The sequence below is a fragment of the Geotrypetes seraphini genome, chromosome 5, assembly GCF_902459505.1.
Source record: "Geotrypetes seraphini chromosome 5, aGeoSer1.1, whole genome shotgun sequence".
NCBI lineage: Eukaryota > Metazoa > Chordata > Amphibia > Gymnophiona > Dermophiidae > Geotrypetes > Geotrypetes seraphini.
The window spans coordinates 181,174,579-181,197,471 of NC_047088.1; the positions used below are offsets into that span (position 1 = coordinate 181,174,579).

Here is a 22,893-nt window from a genome sequence, read left to right on the forward strand (position 1 = left end):
AAAATATGAATGTTTATTGGATAAATCAAATTCTTATTTGCATTTTAGGAAACGATTGAAAACTTATCTATTTGTTAAATTTTTGAAAGCCGTTTTAGGCTTTTTTATCGCCGGCCGCAGCAGTATTAGCTCCGAAGATCATAGGAATTCTGCGGCCGGCGATAAAAAAAGCCTAATGTGGGGGGGAGGAGGGATTATTTTGTTAACCACACTGATCTGCAAGGTATTGCGTTATATAAATACATTTTTATGTTACGTTATATACAGTATGAGAAAGGAAATTGCACTGACCCATATACCTGACACTTTCATTACTACAGTGTAGCAGTGATTCTCAAAGACCATCTAAACACAAAAGATATTCTGCAACACACCTAGCTTTATTGAAGGACACATACCAGAACTTTTAAGCTCCTCGGACGCTACCACAGGACTAAGACTCGACGCTGTAAATAATACTTGGCAGGGTCTGAGCCCTTGTCCTCCTTCACCAACAATCATCAGATAACTTCTCATGAGGCTACACAGTATAACTTTCAGAAAGACATCTCCCCATCCCTGACAATAGGGATACCAGCACTACACCAACTTGAAAAAAAGATAGGCAGGTGAAAGCTGGACTGGCAAACCAGCCACTACCATCTCCTTCCAAGGAGGAATGGGGTACCATTCCTCCTTGGAAGGAGATGATAGTGGCTGGTTTAAAGGAACAAGGGGAGAGAGAAGAGTACCTCAAGACCTGCAAGGAGAAAACCCCCAGTAGATGAGCTCTCATTAGAGAGGAACCACTTACTAAGGACTTTACACTAAAAGACCCAACGAGCCCTGCCTAAATGAAAATCTAGCTAACAAAACTAGCATGGATAGAACCTGAACTTCTCCACATGGCTCTTCCAGACTGTATCCTACCCACTACCAACTGCCATACCAATTTGATCAAAGCAAGTAGACCCAGCTATTTGAGTTCCTGTGTTTCCACTAAGATGTCTAGAGCTTGCTCTACCTGCTAGATAATTCTGTCACTGCTGTCTCACCGGATTGCAAAGAACACCAAGGGGATGATTCAATAACTGGACACTACAATTTAGGTGCCTAGACTGTGCACTAAGTGCTAACTCTGCAATGGAATCTGCCCGTGTAAGTACTGGTATTCCATAAATTATGCACACAATTGACATGTACATTTAAGTGCCACGTTACAGAACAAGAGGGCATATGCACATTCAGAATTTTGATATAGCCTCTGCACAAATGAATCAATATTGTAAAATGAAAACAAAACCAATGTTCAAACTTCTTTTTATAATAATCTAAGTCAGCAGCTACGTAATAATTAGCCACGCCAGAACATTCCATTTTCTTTCTATAAGCTGAAAAATTCCAAGTAGGTGTGAAGTCAGAAATGTGTAATGTTAGAAAAATTAAAAACAGCAAGCAAGACAGGAAGCCAAGCAAGAATTACACCTCAGCAACCTCCTAAAATAAGAATTTGACAGGCAGGAGTTTTCCGCCTGCCATGCAGCCTTAGCTTACCCAACCTTGAGGCCACAAATGGATACACAGAGAGATTGTGGTCAAATTATAATCTGCCTAAACTTCCAATTATATAACGCCACCCTGTCATCCTGCATTTGGCTTCTGAGTCTCCATAAATTAAGTATTTTAACTTAGCTGACCAGAAAGCACGCTACCGTGTGCTATATAAAATGCTTACCCTTAAAGCAACGCAGTGCTGGGGACACACCTAGCCAGTTAGGTTTTTAGGATACCCACAATAAATATGCATCAGACAGACAGGCATAGAATGGAGGCAATCCATTTAAATTTATCTCATACATATTTAATATGAGTATCCTGAAAACCTGACCAGCTGGGTGTTTTTCTGAGGACTGGGTTGAGAACACCTGCCTTAGAGGTAGGGTTAACAGATTTTAGATCGGGAAAAAGCAACACGTGGCCCTGCCCCGGCTCCGGCCCCAGCCCTGGCCCCACCTAGTACAGCCCCCCCATTCCCATCCCCAGCTCCACACAAACCTCATCACTTTGGAGCGAGTCTGGAGTGCATCTGCACATGCTGGGATTCATCGCAATGATATTGCACACATGCGCGTATGCGTGTGACATCACCACGTCACATCTACATATGAACAGCTGCACTCCAAATGCGGCCCCGATCTCAATGCTTTTCAATACCTGGACAAAGTGACGGATTTTGAAAAGCCTTCCAGGCACCTGGACAGTCCTCTAAAAAGAGGACATGTCTGGGTAAATCCGGACGTCTGGTAACCCTAGGATCTGATTTTATAATTTGTTTGTGAATCAGTTTGAAATATTTCTTCAGGAAAATGGTATATAAAATTTTTTTTATAAATTAACAGGAAACAAAATTATTTTTTTCAAACTACTTTTGACCACCTTTCTGGAGTATTTTGCCTCCAGAATTATTTCTTCTGTGTCTTCTAGTATATGGCCTTCCTGTTTGGGCTATAGCAATGTGTGTTTCTTAATACACCTCAGCAGTGTAAGGCTGGGGCCATTAATGGATAGTTAGGAGCACTAAACGGAAAAAAAAAATTAAAACCAAAATAAGCTCACACATGTTTTTCCATCCACCAGATGTTCCACACTATTGTGTACTTGTAAGCAACATTCCAAGTATGTTTTCTTTAAGTTCATATTTTGTTTTCTTTAATGACACCACATTTCTGGGTTTGTGTCTTTCTTCCTCTATTTTTATTTTCTTCACAGGATTTATCTCCCTGCTGTTTCTGGTGGTGTCCTTCCCCCTTCCTTTTCCCATCTCCTTTTCTCTTTTTTTTAATAGTTTTTAGTCTTTTGGAGTCCTTTTACTAAAGTGTGCTGAAATCTAGGCTTAATGCATTCTATCGTGAGACATTCCTGCATACTAAGCCCAGATATAACATGACAATTCATAGGACTTTTTTTTTCTAATTTGCAGGTCTTACGCTAATGTTACTATTAGCGCACAAGACCTGCAAAAAATTAGTGTTTACCGCTTCCTATTTAGGAGGCGCTAAGAACTCCTGCATTATCTGCATTATACGGGTAGCGACACTAATCAGAATGCACTAGCTGGATAGCTCAGGACATAGGTGTCAGAATGGGGGAGGGGCCATGGGGGGCCATGCCTTCCCCCCCAAAAAAAAAAATTGGCAGTATCGATGTTCCCTCTAAGGCAGGGGTGTCAAAGTCCCTCTTCGAGGGCCACAATCCAGTCAGTTTTTCAGGATTTCCCCAATGAATATGTATGAGATCTATTAGCATACAATGAAAGCAGTGCAAGCAAATAGATCTCATGTATATTCATTAGGAAATCCTGAAAACCCGACTGGATTGCGGCCCTCGAGGAGGGACTTTGACACACCTGCTCTAAGGTACGTGGCTGCATAACTGCACACCTCTTTTCACATTTCTGCACAGCAGTTCAGGATTGCTGCGCACCCAAGAGCAGCACGTCCTCATCTTCCTCCCGCAGCCACCCCAGCCACTACTGCTACTTCTCCTTTTCCAAACAAGTAGCAGCAGCAAAACAGCCTGCCTCATTCTACTGCGAGGCCACACCTGCAGCCTCTCTATGCTTAGTAGCCAGCTCTGCCCCTGAACCGAAAGAGGACATCAGAGGGGCATGGCCAGCAGCTGTGTATACTGAGGCTGTGAGTGCAGCCCTGCAGGAGCATGAGGTAGGCTGTTTTGCCGTTGCTGCAGCTCGTTTGGAGGAGGAGGAGAAGCAGTAGCAGCGGCCAGGATGACAGTGGGAGGGAGGTGTGGAAGTGCTATTCTTGGTGCATGGCAGAAGCAGCAGCAGCAGGGTGTCATGTGGGGAGAAGAAGAGACGGAAGGGGATGTGATAAAAGGGGGGAGGAGGAGAGAGAAAGGAAGATGCTGGATGGAAAGAGAGAAGGAGCTGATGCTGGATGGAAGGAAGGGAGAGAGACAAGGAGATACTGATGGAAAGGGAGAGAAGGGGCAGATGCTTTATAGAGGGGGAGACAAAGGGCAGATACTGGAAGGAAGAGGGGAGAGAAAGAGGGAAGGTGGTATGGGGAAAAGACAGAAGCAGGAGATGATGGAAGGAGGAACTGAAAGGGAAGATGCAGAATGGAAAGGAGTGGGAGCAAATGCTGCATGGAAGTGGGGGAAAGACAAAACAGATGGCCATTGCTGGATGGGAAGACAGATAGAGAGGAGGAAGATGCTGATGGAAGAGGAGGGGCAGATACTGCATAGAAGTGAGGAAAACAGATTCTGAAAAGAACAGAGGAGAGTGAGGGCAGATGGGGAGTGGGACAGAAAGTAGGGAGATAATGTAAGTGGGATGTGAAAGGAAAGATGCTGGATAGAAAAGTGAGGGGGAGAGAGGGGGCAGATAATGTATAGAAGGGGAAGATATAGAGAGGAGAGAAATATTGGTGGAAAGGAAGAGGAGATAGAGGGGGAAGAAGCTGCATAGAAGGAGGGAGTCAGAGGCCTGAATAGAAGAGGGGAGAGACAGGAGGGAGATAATGGAAGGGAGAAGTGAAAGAGGAGACAGATAGAAAGAGACGAGAGGGGGCAGACTCCATTTTGAAGTGAGAGAAGAGAGAAAAGGGAGATACTGATGCAAGGGTAGACAGAGAAAGTGGAGGTACTGGATGTAAAGAAGGAGAGAGGAAGCAGATGCTATATAGAAGGAGGCAGACACAGGATGGAATGGGGAAAGAAAGAAGCAGATGTTGGGGGGTTAAGACAGACAGGAGGGAGATGATGGAAGGGGAAAGAAAGGGGAGATATAGAGGGCAAACGCTGTATAGTAGGGGAGAGAAAGAGGGCAGAGTTAATGAAAGCCTAGGAATAAAGGGATGTAAAATAGGAGAGCCAGGGAAAGAGATGGAAAGTTGCAGGTAGACCCAGTAAAATGGAGGGAACTTGACTACTAGGTAGTAAGAATGAATTAAATGTGGACAAAGAAGCAGAAAAATAGATTGAAGCAAGCCGAAAGGAGGAGGTGAGAAAAGCTGCCAAATGGACAGAAAATCCTGGCAACGTATGCAGATTGTGAAAAATTGCAGGCAGACCTTAGGAAATTGGAGATTGGGCATCCAAGTGGCAGATAAAATGTAATGTGGACAAATGCAAAGTGATGCACATGGGAAAGAATAACCCACATCACAGTTACCAGATGCTAGGGTCCACCTTGGGGGTTAGAGCACAAGAAAACAATCTGGGTGCCATTGTAGACAATTCGATGAAACCTTCCATCCAATGTGTAGTGGCAGCCAAAAAAACAAACAAGATGCTATTAATTATTTAAAAAGGGATAGATCTCACCTGGAATATGGCGTTTAATTCTGGTCTCCTTATCTCAAAAAAGATATAGCGTCACTAGAAAAGGTTCAAAGAAGAGCGACCAAGATGATAAAGGCGATGGAACTCCTCTCAAATGAGGAAAGACTAAGGGCTCATTTACTAAGGTGCACTAGCGTTCCCGTGCCACGCAGCTAGAAATAAAGCCAGCTCAATGCTGGCGTTAGCGTTTAGCGCACACAGCATTGTAGAGCGCGCTATTCCGTGCGTTAAAGACCTAATGCAGCTTAGTAAAAGGAGCCCTAAAAAGGTTAGGGCTCTTCAGCTTGGAAAAGAGACAGCTGAGGGGAGATATGATTGAAGTCTAAAAAATTCTGAGTGGAATAGAACGGGTACAAGTGGATCGATTTTTCACTCCATCAAAAATTACAAAGACTAGGGGACACTCGATGAAGTTACAGGGAAATACTTTTAAAACCAATAAGAGAATATATTTTTCATTTAGGGATCCTTTTACAAAGGTGCACTAAGCATTTTAGCATATGCTAAATTTTAGCATGCGCTAACCACATGCTAAACGCCAACGCATGCATATTAGTCTATGGATGCATTAGCGGTTAGCACGTGTGTATATTTAGCGTGCGCTAAAATGCATAGCACACCTTAGTAAAACAGGGGGTTAGAGACTAGTTAAGCTCTAGAACACATTGCCAGATGTAAGAGCAGATAGTGTAGCTGGTTTTAAGAAAGGTTTGGACAATTTCCTGGAGGAAAAATCCATAGTCTGTTATTGAGAAAGACATGGGGGAAGCCAATGCTTGCCCAGGATCAGCAGCATGGAATGTTGCTACTCTTTGGGTTTTGGCCAGGTTTTAGTGACCTGGATTGGCTACCATGAGTCCAATAAAATGTTATTTTCCTTTTTTTTTTTTCCTTTATATACATTTCTATTTCTTAATTTGTAATGTAGTGATTGGAAAAGATTAGTTTTTGAGGTTTACATATTTTGCACAGTACAGGAGAAAACCAAATACAAAGTAGAGATGGAGAGATGTTTCCACTGGAATCTTTAATCAAATGCTGAGACTTTAATTAAATATTTTGCTTAAAGATCCCAGTGGAAACATCTCTCCATTAGTTTATTGTTGCTTAATCTATACTGGGATTTGTGTTCCGCATTTCTGAAACAGACATGGTTTCTTTTTAACATTGTGCACGATTGATTTGTACTATTCTGGTTTGTTTAGTTTTCTCTTATGTGTATTGATGTTTCAGTGCCTACCACAATGCTTAAGGTGATGCCTTTTCCTAGATAGATTCTTGTTGTATGACCCATAGATGTTACTGTTATTATAATATGATAGAATTTCACTGTTGGTCTAGTATGGCAGGTACTAGATTTTGATCACACCTTTCTCAGTAATAGCTCAAGGCATGTTACATTCAGATACAATTATATTGTGTGTATATGAAGAATGAATGGAAGTACTATTGTTATGGGGCGGGATCTGAGGTAGAGCTTGGGCAGGTCTGGGGTGAAATTTTGACGCCCCCCACAAATAAAAATAAACATTCCACTGCCTATTACTGAGTATCACCTATTTTCTGCCCCTCTTACAAAAATAACATTAGCCTGTTTTTCTGTACTAATGCCACATTAAGGGCTTTATGCCCTTTAGTAAAAGGGCTCCATAAATGTTACTTTTATTTTAAATCATTGTGATGCTACTTTCTAAAGGAGATATAGTAAATTGCTGAGTTTCTGATGTGACCCCTGTTTGATGTTCTCCTGAATTGTCTGTGTGTCTCATGATCCAGTATTTTGTTTACTTCTTTGTTCTGTCTCTCTTTCATGCCACAGCTTATGCCGGGGCAGTATTCTGTTGTAATGGAGAAGTGCTGTTTTGTGTTTCTATCGTGATGCTTGTGTTTGGTTTTCTCCATTGCACTGTGCCCTTACGATTATTAGGCACCAAGTGCAAGAACAATTCATTATTTCTATAGTGTTACCAGGCGCACGCAGCGCTGTACATTATACATGCAAGAGATGGTTCCTTCTTAGAAAAACTTACAATCCATTCATTTATCGAAATTGGTTTTTCTAACTTTTCAAAAAGTCAGATATCTGCTAACAACAATAAATTATTACTAATAATGACTGGGGTTGCCATTCAGCAAATTACATATAATTGGAAGGATTGGAGGAGATTAAATTATAACTTTTGGTAGAATTCTAGCCATATCTATAAAATGGAAAGATTTATTGCTTTACAAAGGGGATACTTTAAGAAATTTCAGGATGTGTGGAAACCATTAACAAAATATTGTAAGGATTAAGTAAAATTATTTCCCTTTTAATTATCAGTTCAGGATATAGGGAGGAGGTATTTTTATTATTACATATATTATATAATAATGGAATATATGGATGGGAGGGATGGGAAAGGGGAAGGGATAAAAATTTATATAATGTACCAATGATTGTTTATAAGTGATATATTTATTGTTACTGTGAATGAATATATTTTACACTTAATGTAATTTTGAAAATGAATAAAGAATATAAAAAGAAAAACTTACAATCTAATTATGACAGGCACACAGAGGGGGCTAAAAGGTGGTAGGGACTATTAAAAGAATGACAGACAGATATGTTGGTTGAGTCAGTATTTAAACGCAGCTTCAAATAAGTGGGTTTTTAGTCTGGCTTTGAATACTGCCATGTACTTTACAGAAAGCTAGTGCTTGATTATGTCAGAGGCACCAATAATTGGAATTTACATGCAAAAGTGCTAGACACTATTCTATAACATATGTGCCTTTGTCACCTAGGGCTAAATTCTATATATGGCGCCGAAAAAGTGCTATTCTATAAGCTGCACTTAAAGTTGGGTGTGATTTATAGAATAGACTTCTCCTTCAGTATTCGCGGTTTCTGCACTCGCGATTTTGATTATTCATGGTTTTTTGCTTTCTGGCTCCTCCCCCCAAATTACATCAACCACGAGTGCATAAAAAATTTTTGGCACGTTTTTCCAAGTACTGATTCCCAGCTTGCACAGCAAAATTGCTGATTCTTAGAGTTTAATATACAAAACTGTGTTATTCAAAAACTGCAATAAATACCGTAAATGTTTTCAACTAAAATCACAAGTGTGGTATTTTTTGTTATTCGCGGTTTCACCATATTCACAAAGGTTTTTAATAGAAAAACGCGAATAACATATGAAAAAGTTATTTGCGGTTCTTCTGTGTTTGCGGGTCTGTTAATCCCCTATCACTGCGAATACAGAGGGAGAAGTGTAGTGCTTACGCCCAAAAAAGGCGATTAAATTTAGGCACAGCCATTTGCACCAACGAGGCCCTTAATTCTGTAATTAAACATGTAATTTAAAGGAACACACCCAATCCATCCATTTCCCTCCCATTTCTATATCCCCTTTTTTGACTTGTGTGTAAAAGTTAGGCATGGCTGCTGCACAACAGTGAACACAGTTTAGTGGGTTGGTGGAAGACAAAACTGGGACAGCGGCCAGGGCATCTGACTGTGCAGGCCAGAAAAGGCATCGGCTACTCCCTTGGCATACTCAGGCAGAAAAAGCAAATGCTGACAGCATTAAAAGGGCAATGTGAAAGCAACATAGGTCTTTGGGGCCTTCAGTGGCAGCAATATGGGTCTTTGGGGCCTACAGTGAAAACTACAATAGTGGCAGTTAGGATCCCAAACAGAAAAACCAACAGCAGAGGAGACTGATGGTGTTCCAACAGATGACTTTTATTAAGGGATCCTTTTACTAAGGTGCGTTAGGGCCTTAATTTGTGGAAAAGTGCACGCTAAACTGCCGCACGCACTAGACCTTTATACCAGCATTGAGCTGGCGTTATTCTAGAAGTGTACCGCGTGGTTTAGCATGCGGTAATTTCGTACGTGTGCTAAAAATGCTAGAGCACCTTAGTAAAAGGAGCCCTAAGGGTGTTTCGGCCACAAAAGCCTGCCTCAGGAGTCTAAATATATAATAGCAAATATTACAATAAATAAATTAATAAAAACACAATTTTTAAAAAATGGAATAATTAAAAGAATTAAAAAAATTATAGATTAAACAAATTTAAAAATAGTAAGAGAGGTGATAATAAAATTAAGAAAATACATGCATAAATAGTCAAGTATCATAAATATGTAAAACTCTTAAAGTAATTGTCACATAAATATATATTTATGCACACAAAGGGAGCATTATTAAAAAAAAATCAAATAAATTAGAACTATACCAAAAGACTAATGAAGAAATGTACTTGATGAAACAATCATTAAATACAGCAATTAACAATAAAATAAGTCATAGATAAACTAAACTAAACTAAGCCTTAGGTTTATATACCGCATCATCTCCACGGAAGTGGAGCTCGACACGGTTTTACAAAGCTTAAAAATATAAGAAGAGAGGAGAATGATTTACAAGAGTGTATGGGTAGAAGGAATATAAACAGGAGAAGAAATGATCTTATGTTAGAAAGATGATTATGTGTTAGAAAAGAGCCAGGTTTTCAGTTGTTTGCGGAATAATTGGAGGGAGCTCAGGTTCCGCAGCGGGATAGTGAGATCGTTCCAAAGATAATTAAGGCCCTCTTTTACTAAGCCGCAATAAAGGTTTCTACCACAGCCTGGAGCGTTAAATGCTCCAATGCTGCTCCAACGCTCATATCATTGAAACGAAAAGTGTCAAGAAAATGTGGAATAACTTGTAAGTTTCATGACTCCACATCATTATCCAAACTGACACATCATTATCCAAACTGACACAACCAGGCAAAGGAGAACCCAAACACCATTCACGTACCCCCCAACCAGAGGCGTCAAATGAACAAAAAATGTATGATGGCCTACTGGCCACGTAGGCAGTGAAACTTGACCACCAATTATCCAATCTACTGATGACGACACCAAACTGCAAAATCTTCAGAACAGAAATTAAAACCCTGTAATTCAAGAAATCCATCAAGACAAACTAACTCCACAGGAAGTATCTTAATCCCCCCCAAAGTAAACCGCTCAACTATTTAATCTCTTCTGGAATTGTCCAGATAACCTCTAATGTAATCCGCCTTGAACTGCAAGGTAATGGCGGAATAAAAGTCACTAATGTAATGTAATCATTCTCTTCTTGGTTGGGCTGAGAACGTTTCAGTGGCCCCCTCATACAGGAACAGCGCTAGTGAAAAAAGTGAAATTGCAACATACCTGGAGTACCTAAAATGGAACCCCTCTTGCAAGGGATTAGCTGATAAAAAGAATAGCAGTGCTAAAGGGGGGAAAAGGAAGAAAAAGAAGAAGAGGGAAAAAAGGGGAGAAAATGTGACCTAAAGGCATCAGGTGATATAACTAATTTCAAAGAGTGCAGTGTATAATAGCAGGTGTGCTGAATAAAGCTGATGGAAACAACAACGTGACTGTGAATAAGGCAGCACTAAACATATCTTCGGAAAAGCATTAAATAAGTATTAGACATGGATACTACTTGTGTCTAAATATGCTAAACGTTGGTACAAGGACAATGTGTGCTCTATGAAAAATATTCTCCTTCATAACAGTTTTTAAAATCCCTAATGGATAATGAGGAAAGAAAAGAAAAAAATAAAGAGAGGCTGATAAGTAGGAAAAAGAAGGTGTGTATGAAAAAGAGACTGGAGTGGGGGGTAGTTCAATTTTACTAAAATTCAAATACAGTAGACTCTGTTAACCGGAACGCAATTAACCAGAACTCTCAAGCAACCTGAAAAAAATAAATCAAAGAAATACTGTAATACTTTAAATAAAAATGAAAATAAAATAAATTTCTGGTGGAAATTTAAGTGTAAACTTGGCACGCCACACCTGAGTACACCCACGCTTTGCCTACCACATGTCCAGTAGTTTGTCTAGAACAGTTTATGGTATGGCATAATATGGGGTATAGTATTAGTTAGGCCTATTTTTAATAGTAACTCTCAAGCAACCAGAAACTGCATTTATCCAGCATCAATCAATCCCCATGGGTGCCAGTTAACTGAGAGTCTACTGTAATTAGGAACACAACCATATCTACTGACAGTTTTAGAAGTTCAGAAATCTGGTAACTAAACAAATAACTCACATATAAAGCCACATTTTAAAAGTAAAATTAAAATTCACCGAAAGGAAAGACCAGAATAAAAAGTCAGATGTATGATTCATATGTATATATCTCTAACTAAAACATCGAATGAAAAGGGTAAAAGGAATAACGCACACTCCATAAGAAACTACAGAGCAACCAGCATGCCACTATAAATACCCAGAAACTCATGTGTCCAAACTAAATTACCAGCGTCTGTCCTTGGATCTTTCTCCTACTAATTAGAGAAACTGAATCATTACTCTACAAAAATTGCTCAGGAAGTCAGTCTGTGTTGATAGACAGCCAAAATAACAGAACCCATGTAGCTAAATTTGAAATGAAGGAATTTTCTAGTTTACTCAAACAAGGCATTACCAGAAGTCTTTTGAAAGTCATTTCCACTGACACCTTACTCCAGGTTTCCAAGATATTCATTCCTCTTGCTCTAATGTGAGAGGAGTCACTATTAATTGAATATATCTGTAATTCTCTTTATCTCAGAGTACAGAAGAATGTGTCCAGTGTCATCATGAATGCTGTGGGGTTTATCATCCCCAACACCTTTCATCAAGAACTCTAAATGTCCCTCTATGAGGTAAGAATAACCTTATTCCCCTTAGATAAGCAAGAAAATTAGCTAATTAAAATCCACTGTAAACCTGTTACTTAAATTAAAAGCAGCTAGATGTGTTTTTGCAGTTTCCTTTCAATTTTTATGCTTCTGTGCAGGACCCAATAAAAATCATTTTCCCATTTATTCCCTTTATGTATTTCTGAAATGTCTGTACTTCAAAGGAAGGGATATGTTTAATAATGAAAAACAGAATATGACTATTTCAACAGGCTTATACTTGAGTCAGCCATGTGCATTGTATTAATTCATTTAAACAGATCTCCATGCTGACTGGTCTGCATATTAAAAAACAGCTCAACAAATCCCAGGCACCAGTTCACCGTGACACTTAAAATTGCACTATGGTGGCTGAGATTTCATGTCCCCCAAAGATTTTATTTTTCCAGCATTGGCTGCCTTTGCCATAATAGAGGCCTGTCTCCATCCTTCTGCAGGCCATAGTAATAGCTGACACCAAGAGGCATAAGCTCTCAAGTATAGCTACTGCATACCTGGCGGAGCGGACAGTTGGTTTCTGATTACTGTGTTTCTCCGAAAATAAGACTTAGTGTGTTTTTTGGGCCCAAAATTAATATGAGACACTGTCTTATTTTCAGGGTAGGGCTTACTTTTTTCATGTACATGATCATCTCTCCCTTCCTCTCCTTCACCCCAATTTTTTCCTTTGTCTCCCCCACATGTGCAGCATCTTTCCTCCCCTCTCACCCATCCCCTTGTGCCTTCCTTCTGCAGCATCTTTCTATCCCTCCCTCCCTCCCATCCCCCTGTGCAGCAGAACCCTTGCCCAGCTTCTATCCTTCCCTCCTTCCCTCCCATCCCTCCTGCAGCAGAACCCTTGCCCAGCTTCCATCCTTCCCTCCCTCCCATCCCTTGTGCAGCAGAACCCTTGAGCACCTACTCCCGCCGTGCAGCCGAACCCCTGCTAACCCTCCATTCTTCTCTCCCATCCAAACCCTGCTGACCGCGATCTCTACATACTTCCTTCCAGAGCAGCGTCGGGCTGGCAGCACTCTAAACAGGCTGCTTTGCAGCCTTCTCTCGTTGGGGCCTTCCATGTGCCTTGTTACTGATGACATCATCAGTGATGCGACAAAGGGAATTCCCCGAGAGAAGGCTGTGGATTATCCTACCGGATGTCTGGGAAAACCCGGATGTGTCCTTTTATTAGAGGACTGTCCATGCAGTTTGTCCAGATTTTGGAAAGCCTGAGCTTGGAGCTGCTTCTGGAGGGAGCCTCTGAGCATGCACGGATGTGATGCAATGAAGTTGCACGCATACATGCGACATCATCGCCTTGCATCTGCTCATGCTCAGAGGCCCTCCAGATGTGGCCCCAAGCTCAGGGAAGATGACAAAGGTTTGTATGGGAGCGTGACTGGGGGCAGAATGGGGCGGGGCCACGTCCTCTTTTTTTTACTTAAAAAAATCTGGTAACCCTAATTGTACCCCACCCCAGTCCCCAAATTTCATTGGGGACAATGGAGGGAGGAAGCAGAGCTGGGGTTAAAGCAGTGAAATTAGGACAGTTTCCTGGGTTCCCAAATTTCTTCCTTAGGCCTCAGCCTGTATAATTGCAACCCCAGAAGCTGGCTCTTAGGGACAAAGAAAATTTGTCAAGGTCTGCATTAAAAATACAGCATACAGTACTGAATAGGAAACTATGAGACTCTTACTAAAGGGCATTAAGCTCTAACATGCAATTAGTGCACCCAAAAAGCTTACTGCAACATATATTAAAACGTTTTGTTGTAATTTGTTTGTTTCTGCAAGCTAATCTCATGCTTATTTTTTTGAATGTTTTTCTGGAAGGGGTGTGTCATGGATAGGGTTGCCAGATTTCTTCTACTAAAAAAGGGGATACCTGGTCCCACTCCATTCCGCTTCCTAGCCCCACCCCATTCTGTCTTCAGCTCTGCCCCCACTCCACCCCCACTCAAACCTCCCCAAGATCAGGACCACATCTGGAGGGCATCTGCGCATGCGCCAATGTCAACACGATGATGCATATGACATCACCACATCCAAGTCCACCAGATGCGGCCCTGAGGTCGGGGACTTTCAAAACCCGAAGAAACTGCTAAGTATTGAGCTGTGCATTCTTATGGACAGCATATCTGTTGAACTAAGTTGTGCACAGGCACTAAGTTATGTTCTCTGTCTGTTTTTAATATTGTTTTAGTACTGTTCAAGAGCTATTGATCTGTTTATCTATTTTATTCAATTTTCTATACCGTTCCACCAAAGGAGCTCAGAGCGGTTTACATTAATTTAGTCAGGTACTCAAGCATTTTTCCCTGTCTCTCCCAGCAGGCTCACAATCTATCTAATGCATCTGGGGCAATGGGGGGATTAAGTGACTTGCCCAGGATCACAAGGAGCAGCGTGGGTTTGAACCCACAACCTCAGGGTACTGAGGCTGTAGCTTTAACCACTGCACCACACACTCCCCTGTTCTAATATCAGACCTTATTCTGGTTTTGTCGATTATTGGATTGGATAGGTTATTGTCCATTAGTGGCGGGCTTTTAAACTTAAGAATCATGGATTCAATGTTATGGATATTATGTTTATTATTTATTTCAAATTTTAACTTAACATGCTCAACTACTATTTCTCTTTCCAACCCACTGGAATACTGTTTGAGCAATAACATCTGGCTAGATCAGAGAATTCCAGTAGTTGTTGGAAACCGAAAAAATTATCGTAGGAGATCATTTTTTGGCAGGAACCTGTTTTACCATCCAATAGGAAGTTAGATCTGTATACTGAATCTCTTACTCCAGTACCAGCACTTTATTGTAATACTAGATCTGTGTGCAATGTGCAACAGATTATTAAGAATTTATTTTTAGATACTGACCCTAGCTTGATGTTTATTACTGAGACTTGGATGGATCAGCGCGATTCTTTCACTCAAAATGAGCTCTGCCCACATGTTTTCAATAGCATTTTTACCTCTAGGAGGAATAAAAGGGGTGGGGGATTGGGATTGATCTTTAGATAATTTTATTTTTAATGTTCTTCTGACTGATAAAACTAGCTACCCTGAATTGGAATATATGATAGTATCATTTAACGATGAGCTATCTCAAGACCCCTTAGGAATTCTTCTGTTATACTGTCCCCCTGTTCCTTGGAAGGACTCTTCAGAACTTATTTTTAATACTATATTTGACGCTTTGTTGAAGTACCCAAGGCTGTTGACAAAGACACTTTAGATTTCATCTCTTTTTTGAATTCTCTTAGCCTATCTTTACCTATAAAAGCCACTACACATGAAAAGGGCCATATGCTAGACCTTACTAGTTTTACAGATCACATGACTAGATGAGGTTCATTGGCAGAGGGTACCCTGGTCGGATCATTTTCTTGGGGAATTCTGCCTTCCAATTTTTATGTCCCCCATTAATACTTATGTACAGCAGAAACAAACTATAACTACCAGGAAAAAGATCAGCTCAGAGTTTTTTTGGTCCAATCTACTAAAAGTATTACCAGAAAATCCATGGAAAGACTGTAAGGGACTATCAGAAAGTACCTTTCAAGTTCTATCTCCTTTAGCAACTAAATCAATGAGTTATACACGGAAGGCACCCTGGTTTTCATCTTATCATCGAGAGTTAAAGCAGGAGTGTAGAAGATTGGAACAGAAATGGTAAAAACTAATACAGAATCTGGCAAGTGGATTTGGAGAGTTAACATCAAGAAATATAATTTAGAGATCAGAATTGCAAGAAAAATTACTATGGAATTAGGATAGTTAACTCAGATAATCAAAGTAATACTCTCTTTAAACTCTAGCTATTAACTGTATTCCAACTGCGGAGGATTTAGCAAAATTTTTTCAAAACAAAATTACACTCATGGATACGTTTCCTGTTGTAAACCCTGACAATTTTTCTTTCGGTCCTAATGAGCCACTGGTAATTCCAGTAGATTGTTTTTGGAATACCTTCGATCCAGTTTCAGAAACTCAAGTTTTAAAACTATGTGAAAAATTGAAAAAATGTAGTTGTATATTGGACCCATTCCCTTCTTATGTTTTTGGGGATATTCCTTCACAAGCTATTACATGGCTTACTTTACTATTAAATCATTTTCTTGAAAACAGTCATTTCTCGTTGAGTAGGAACATAATTTTGAAACCACTATTGAAAAGCACCAATCTGGACCCTACAGCTCCTTCTCATTACCGCCTAATCACAAATATACCCCTTTTGACAAAAATGATGGAGTCAATTATTTCTAGCCAACTCGCCAACTACTTGGAGAAATTTTCTATTTTATTACCATTTCAACATGGGTTTAGACCAAATTTTAGTACAGACACCCTCCTATTATCGTTAATTTCAAAGATTCAAAATCTACAGACACAAAATAAATGTGCAGTATTGTTGCAATTTGATCTGTCAGCTGCGTTTGTTGTCATTCATCGTGACATCCTGATTCGTATGCTATCAGATATAGGTTTAAGCCAAGTAGTTTTGAATTGATTTAGTAAATTTCTATCACTGCGATCCTATGAGGTATATCTAGAGGGTGAGACATCCTCTACAAGAAATCCAGCTGTGGGGTGCCACAGGGTTCTCTGTTGTCACCAATTTTGTTCAAAGTATATTTGACTTCTCTGAAAAATTTTTGTCTCACATCAGCAGAGACTATGGGCTCCTATTACGAAGGTGCGTTAGCGGTTTAACGCACATAATACCGCGCACTAAACTGCCGGACGCACTAGCTGCTACTGCCTCCTTTTAAGCAGGCAGTAGATTTTGGCCAGCGTGGAGATTAGTGCGTGATGAAAAGTCACGCGCGTTAACCCCGCTAGCGCGCCTTTGTTAAAGGAGCCCTATATTTACTAACGCAGACAATATTTTAATTCTATTAGAAGTTGACCCCAATTTTAGCAACTTGGTTTCAAGTATAGATTGCTGCATTTCTAAACTTAAAATGTGGGCATTGTCTATTCAAATGAAACTGAATGCTGCTAAAACCAAATTGCTCTGGGTTGGGCCAAGATTAGAAAAACTCCCTTCCTCTCTTATACTGAAAATAAACATTTCACTACATTTGATCCAGTATCTTTCAGATTACTGGTACAATCATTGATCCTACCCATTCTGGATTATTGTAACATCATTTATTTGAGATCTTCCCAAAAGATTTTAAGAAGATTGAGAATAGTTCAGAATGCTGCGGTTCGATTGATATTTGGTCTGAAGAAGAACAACCACATTAGTCCATATTATCAATTTTTTTTTCATTATTTATTTATCATTTTTCAATAACATATCAAGTATCCACTTGTACAGAAAAGTAAAGTTAGGCAGAAAATAAAATACAATACAAATTATAATCTACTATCACAATATAGCTTAACTTTAACTCAAGTCCTCAGTAAGGGTCCAAGATGTAGAATCAGCGAGAGTATAACAAGAAAATAAAAGAAAAACTAGCAATTATGTTAGCTGAGAAAGGAAATCAAGCAATCTAAGAATATTCATATTTCCCCTACTTTTTTCAGGCGAGCCACTGACAAGAAGGTTGGCAGTTGGCTGGGATCAAAGAAAACATATTTTTGCATTTGATACAATATCACACATTTACATGGATGACGAAGGAAAAAGGTTGCCCCCAAGAGCGATAACACCTGGCTTTAACAAAAAAAATTCACGTCGTTTTTTTTGTGTATCTCGTGATAGATCTGGAAACATTTGTATTTTGTACCCAAGAAATTATTTCTGTTTATTTTTGAAGAAAAGTCTTAATAGCCAATTCTTGTCTGGTGCTAAGGCAACTGTAAGAAGAAGTGTTGCCGGCATTGCGACTTCCCTGTCTGAAAGTTCCAGCATCATAGAAATATTAAGCAATTGTTGATCATCTTCCTTTGGTTTTTCTTCCCTTTTAATAGGTAAATAATACACTTGAGTGAATGGCGGTAACAATTCCTCAGTAATTTCCAACAACTCCATCATATAACGTTTCAACATGTCTCTAGGAGTTACTGCCGCAACTCTAGGAAAATTAATTAGTCTGAGATTGTTGTTACGGGAAAAATAAAAGGGGTGGGGGATTGGCTTAAGTTAATATTATCTCTCACCAGTGTTTCTGTAATTTGTTTAGAAACTTTCATTTCTTGGGAAGAGTTTAATGTTGAATTTTTCAAATCTTGTAAATCAATTTTAATATTCTTAATTTCATTTTCTTGAGTATTAACCTTATGCTCTAGCTGAGACAGCTGGGGATTAATTGTTTTAGCTAGATCCGCCACAAGGTCCCAAATGGCCTCAAGAGTTACCTCTTGGGGTTTCTTTAGTGTAAAGAAAAGTTTTTTAGAAGAGTCAATATTCTCACCAACTAGAGCTCCCTCCTGGCTGTGGCTCTCCTGCTCACGGATAAACCGTGATGCTGGCAGATCCCCAGGTTCCGAAGGAGTCCCCTGTAGATGCAAGGGATCCAGCTCCATACTCCCCTCTGTGTTCCCATTGGCCTCCGGAGAGAGACTCTCACAGCCTTCTGATGGCTCCTCCACCCGAGGGGAGCTGGTAGTCTGAGGAGGAGGAGGAGGCACTCTAGTATTGGGCTCAAGGTGGTTTCCAAGCCCAGGGAGAACACCTCCGTCTCGCCCCAGCGCATCTCCAGTGGGCGTGCTGACGCTCCGTGATATCCTGCATTCGGCGCAGAAGCTCATCAATGTTGTCAAGACCGGCCGGGCCCGAATGCCGCAAGGCTCCAGCGGCGCTACGGCCCCTTCGCTTCAGCATGCTGCAGGTAATTTTATTGAAGAGAAAAGAAAACGATAGTAGGCAAGCACTCTGAAGCGAAGCGCTCAGCTAACCAATCGTTCCGCCATCTTGGATCCCCGAGAATCCATATTATCGATTATTGCATTGGCTAGCGTTGGAAGCAAGAATACTATTTAAGTTTTCTTGTATTTGTTGTAAGCTGATTTCAGGAGAGTCTCCGATTTATTTGTCCCCTCGCTTTGAATTTTATAGATCATCAAGGATTACAAGAAGCTCCAGCTTGTTTACCTATCCTAAGCCAAATGGTGTCAGATATAAGACCTTTTTTGAAAGGACCTTAGCGTTTCAGGCAGGCAAACTACAATGTTGGCTCGGTGAATGTCTTCATCAAGCCATGTCTTACTGTTCTTTTCGAAAATTAGTAAAGTCTGCTTTGTTTGACAAATTTATCACATAATTAGGTCTTTTTAACATTGTAAATATTTTACTAACTTTTAAACCTGGTTTTATCTTATGATATGTATGTCCTTCGCTGATTATTCAGTTTCTTATGGTGTAAACCACCTAGAACTCTTGGGTAATGGCAATATAAAAGAATAAATTTATTATTATTATTATTTAGATTTTTTCTCTAGAGTCCTGGGTATCATCCTGGACTCATCACTTACATTTCACGAACAGATAAATTCTTTGACAAAAAAGTGTTTTGTTAGTCTGCGTATGTTGAGGAAAGTTAGATCATTATTTCATCAAGAACATTTTTCAGTTTTGGTACAATCCACTGTGCTTGCCCAGCTTGATTACTGTAACTCAGTTTATCTGGGCATTAAGCAGGGTAGTCTAAACGCAAGTATGATCATGAGTCCCCTCTGTTGCGAAAGCTTCACTGGCTCCCAGTCCATTTTAGGATCCAGTTTAAATGTGCATGCATAATTTTCAAGCTTCTCTATGGAATATTCGACTCTTTAGTCCCCTTATGTTGGAATACATCTAGATCTTGTCATTTGAGGAATATACAGAGATATAAACTATCTTTCCCTTCCTTTAAGGGAATTAAATCTGCTGGGAATCTTTTGTCTTCAAATTGGTAGAGATCTGAAATGGATTTCCTGACTCTATTATACTGATAGGCCAGCTACAACTATTTCGTAAAGCCCTGAAAACTTTGCTGTTCTCGCAATATTTAAACAGCTTAACTACAGTATCAATGAAATGATAATGCTATAGCTCTTACTTCTTTCATGTTCCTCTTTTTATGTACTCTAGTCTTAATTATATGTGAACCGAATCGAGCTCCGCTGGGAGATGACCCGGTATATAAACCGAACATTAGATTAGATCGTTTATTAAACTTGATATACTGCCTTAGTTGCAGCACAATTCAAGGCGGTTTACAATAAAATACATCTATAAAGCAAAAAATGAAAAAAGAACACCATTACAATAGGATAGTATGCTACTTTAATATAGAAAACATAAAAACATTCGCAGCCCATCACTGCAAAAGTATGCTGTCTACTAATTTCCACTGTTTAGGAAAAGCTCATTCAAAGAGATAAGTCTTCAAAAGTACACGAAACTGAACACCTAGTCCTCTAAACAGAGAATATGTCCTGGTTTTCCAGGACGTTTGGTAACCTTAGTCATGGATAGAGAACACGTGTGAAAATGCTAACCAGTTAGCACGTTCACATTAGCACACATTAACTGGTTACCACTGAGTTAAAGCGGAATCATAAGAACATAAGAATTGCCGCTTCTGGGTCAGACCAGTGGTCCATCATGCCCAGCAGTCCGCTCACGTGGCGGCCCTCTGATCAAAGATCAGTGCTCTAACTGAGACTAGCCCTACCTGAGCATGTTCTGGTTCAGCAGGAACTTGTCTAACTTTGTCTTGAATCCCTGGAAGGTTTTCCCCTATGACAGACTCCGGAAGAGCATTCCAGTTTTCTACCACTCTCTGGGTGAAGAAGAACTTCCTTACGTTTGTTCGGAATTTATCCCCTTTCAATTTTAGAGAGTGCCATCTCATTCTCCCTACCTTGGAGAGGGTGAAGAACCTGTCCTTATCTACTAAGTCTATTCCCTTCAGTACCTTGAATGTTTCGATCATGTCCTCTCTCAATCTCCTCTGTTCGAGGGAGAAAAGGCCCAGTTTTCTAATCTTTCACTGTACAGCTACTCCTCCAGCCCCTTAACCATCTTAGTCACTCTTCTCTGGACCCTTTTGAGTAGTACCGTGTGCTTCTTCATGTACGGTGACCAGTGCTGGACGCAGTACTCCAGGTGAGGGTGCACCATGGCCCAGTACAGCGGCATGATAACCTTCTCCGATCTGTTCGTGATCCCTTTCTTTATCATTCCTATCATTCTGTTTGCCCTTTTCGCCGCCGCCAAACATTGTGTGGATGGCTTCATCATCTTGTTGATCATAACTCCCAAGTCTCTTTCCTGGGAGGTCTCTCCAAGTACCGCACCGGACATCCTGTATTCATGCATGAGATTTTTGTTACTTACATGCATCACTTTACACTTATCCACATTGAACCTTACCTGCCATGTTGATGCCCATTTCTCGAGCCTGATTATGTCACATTGCAGATCTTTGCAATCCCCCTGTGTCTTCACTACTCTGAATAACTCGTATCATCTGCAAATTTAATCACCTCACTCATCATACCAATGCCAGAGTGTTTATAAAGATGTTGAAGAGCACGGGTCCAAGCACCGAGCCCTGCGGCACCCCACTGGTGACGCTCTTCCAGTCTGAGTATTGTCCATTTACCCCCACTCTCTGTTTCCTATGCTCCAGCCAGTTTTTAATCCACATGAGTATTTCACCCTCAATTCCGTGGTACTCAATTTTCCGAAGTAGTTGTTCATGCGGAACCTTGTGGAAACGCCTTCTGAAAATCCAGATATACTTTGTACCTCCTAAATAGACGATAGTAAGTGCTCCTGCGTTAATTTTTTTCCATGCCCTGTGTGCTAGTGGAAAAATAAAGAAAAAAAGCCCTGTTTTATCCTAGCCTGTGTGCTAGAAATAGGTTCAGTAAGTGGGAAAGTCCTATGTTTGCACATGCTAAGCCCATAACATAGCTCATCTTAGTACCAAGGTCCCTATGTTTGGTTTATTGGCATGGTTAAATTCTTTTGCTTTGTACACAGACTGTTCTCATTGAACTCAACTTGTTCGATTATACATGCAAGAATATCCAAACTGACTATGGAAAAATGTGAGCTCAACTAAATGTTTTCAAAACTCATTTTCTTCCGGCATCTAGTTTTGGACTAAAGTATAATGGAATTCTATTTTTGATGTGGTCTAAGCCAACAGATGTCCTTTATAAAGCCTATTTTCTGGCCTTGCTTTAATTTTACAACACAATAAAAGGAAACACAGAGATTTTTTTTAAAAAAAAAGCTCACCCGTACCACTACAGCTTTCTACAAAGTTAATCTTAGGATATATATTATATAGAAAGAGATTTTTCAAATGTATGAATTGAGCTCCCATGCATGTAGTATATACATCTTAAGGCTACTCATAAAAAAAATAAAAGTAGCTGGTTCTTCTGATATGAAATAGTTATTAGGAGGATTTTCAAACCTGAGCTGGGCACCTGATCTTTTCAACACAACGCATCATATCGCAACACTGGAAATCAATGAAACCATCAACTTGAGTGGAAATTTGGAAAAAAATTTAGGAAATCTGGGGGTCAGCTCAAATTTTAGGGGCTAGAGTAAACTTTCTTGTTTCAACTTTCTACTCCACACCTTTCCCCCCAATCTCCTTTGTTTTTCTCACTGTCTTTTCCAGCTTCTTCCACATTTCCAAGTTTATTTAAGATTTGATTGATCACTTAATCAAACTTCAAAGTGATGTACATAACTAAAATCCATACAATTTTCAGGGGGGCAAAACATGCAACATATATCTACAGACAAAACTTACGCACCATGAGGGAGGAGGGAAATAAATACAATATTTTAAAGAAAATAAGACAAAAAAAGGGAAAGAACAAAAGGGAGGGTGACACAGGAAAGAAAAACAGTCACAGGGCAGATCCTA

General features: G+C 40.0%; 1 protein-coding gene across 9 annotated transcripts in view; it reads right to left on the reverse strand.

Moving 5' to 3' along the window:
* MYO1B (myosin IB) overlaps positions 1–22,893 on the reverse strand; it is a 423,667-nt gene that overhangs the window by 265,843 nt on the left and 134,931 nt on the right. The window lies entirely within an intron of this gene.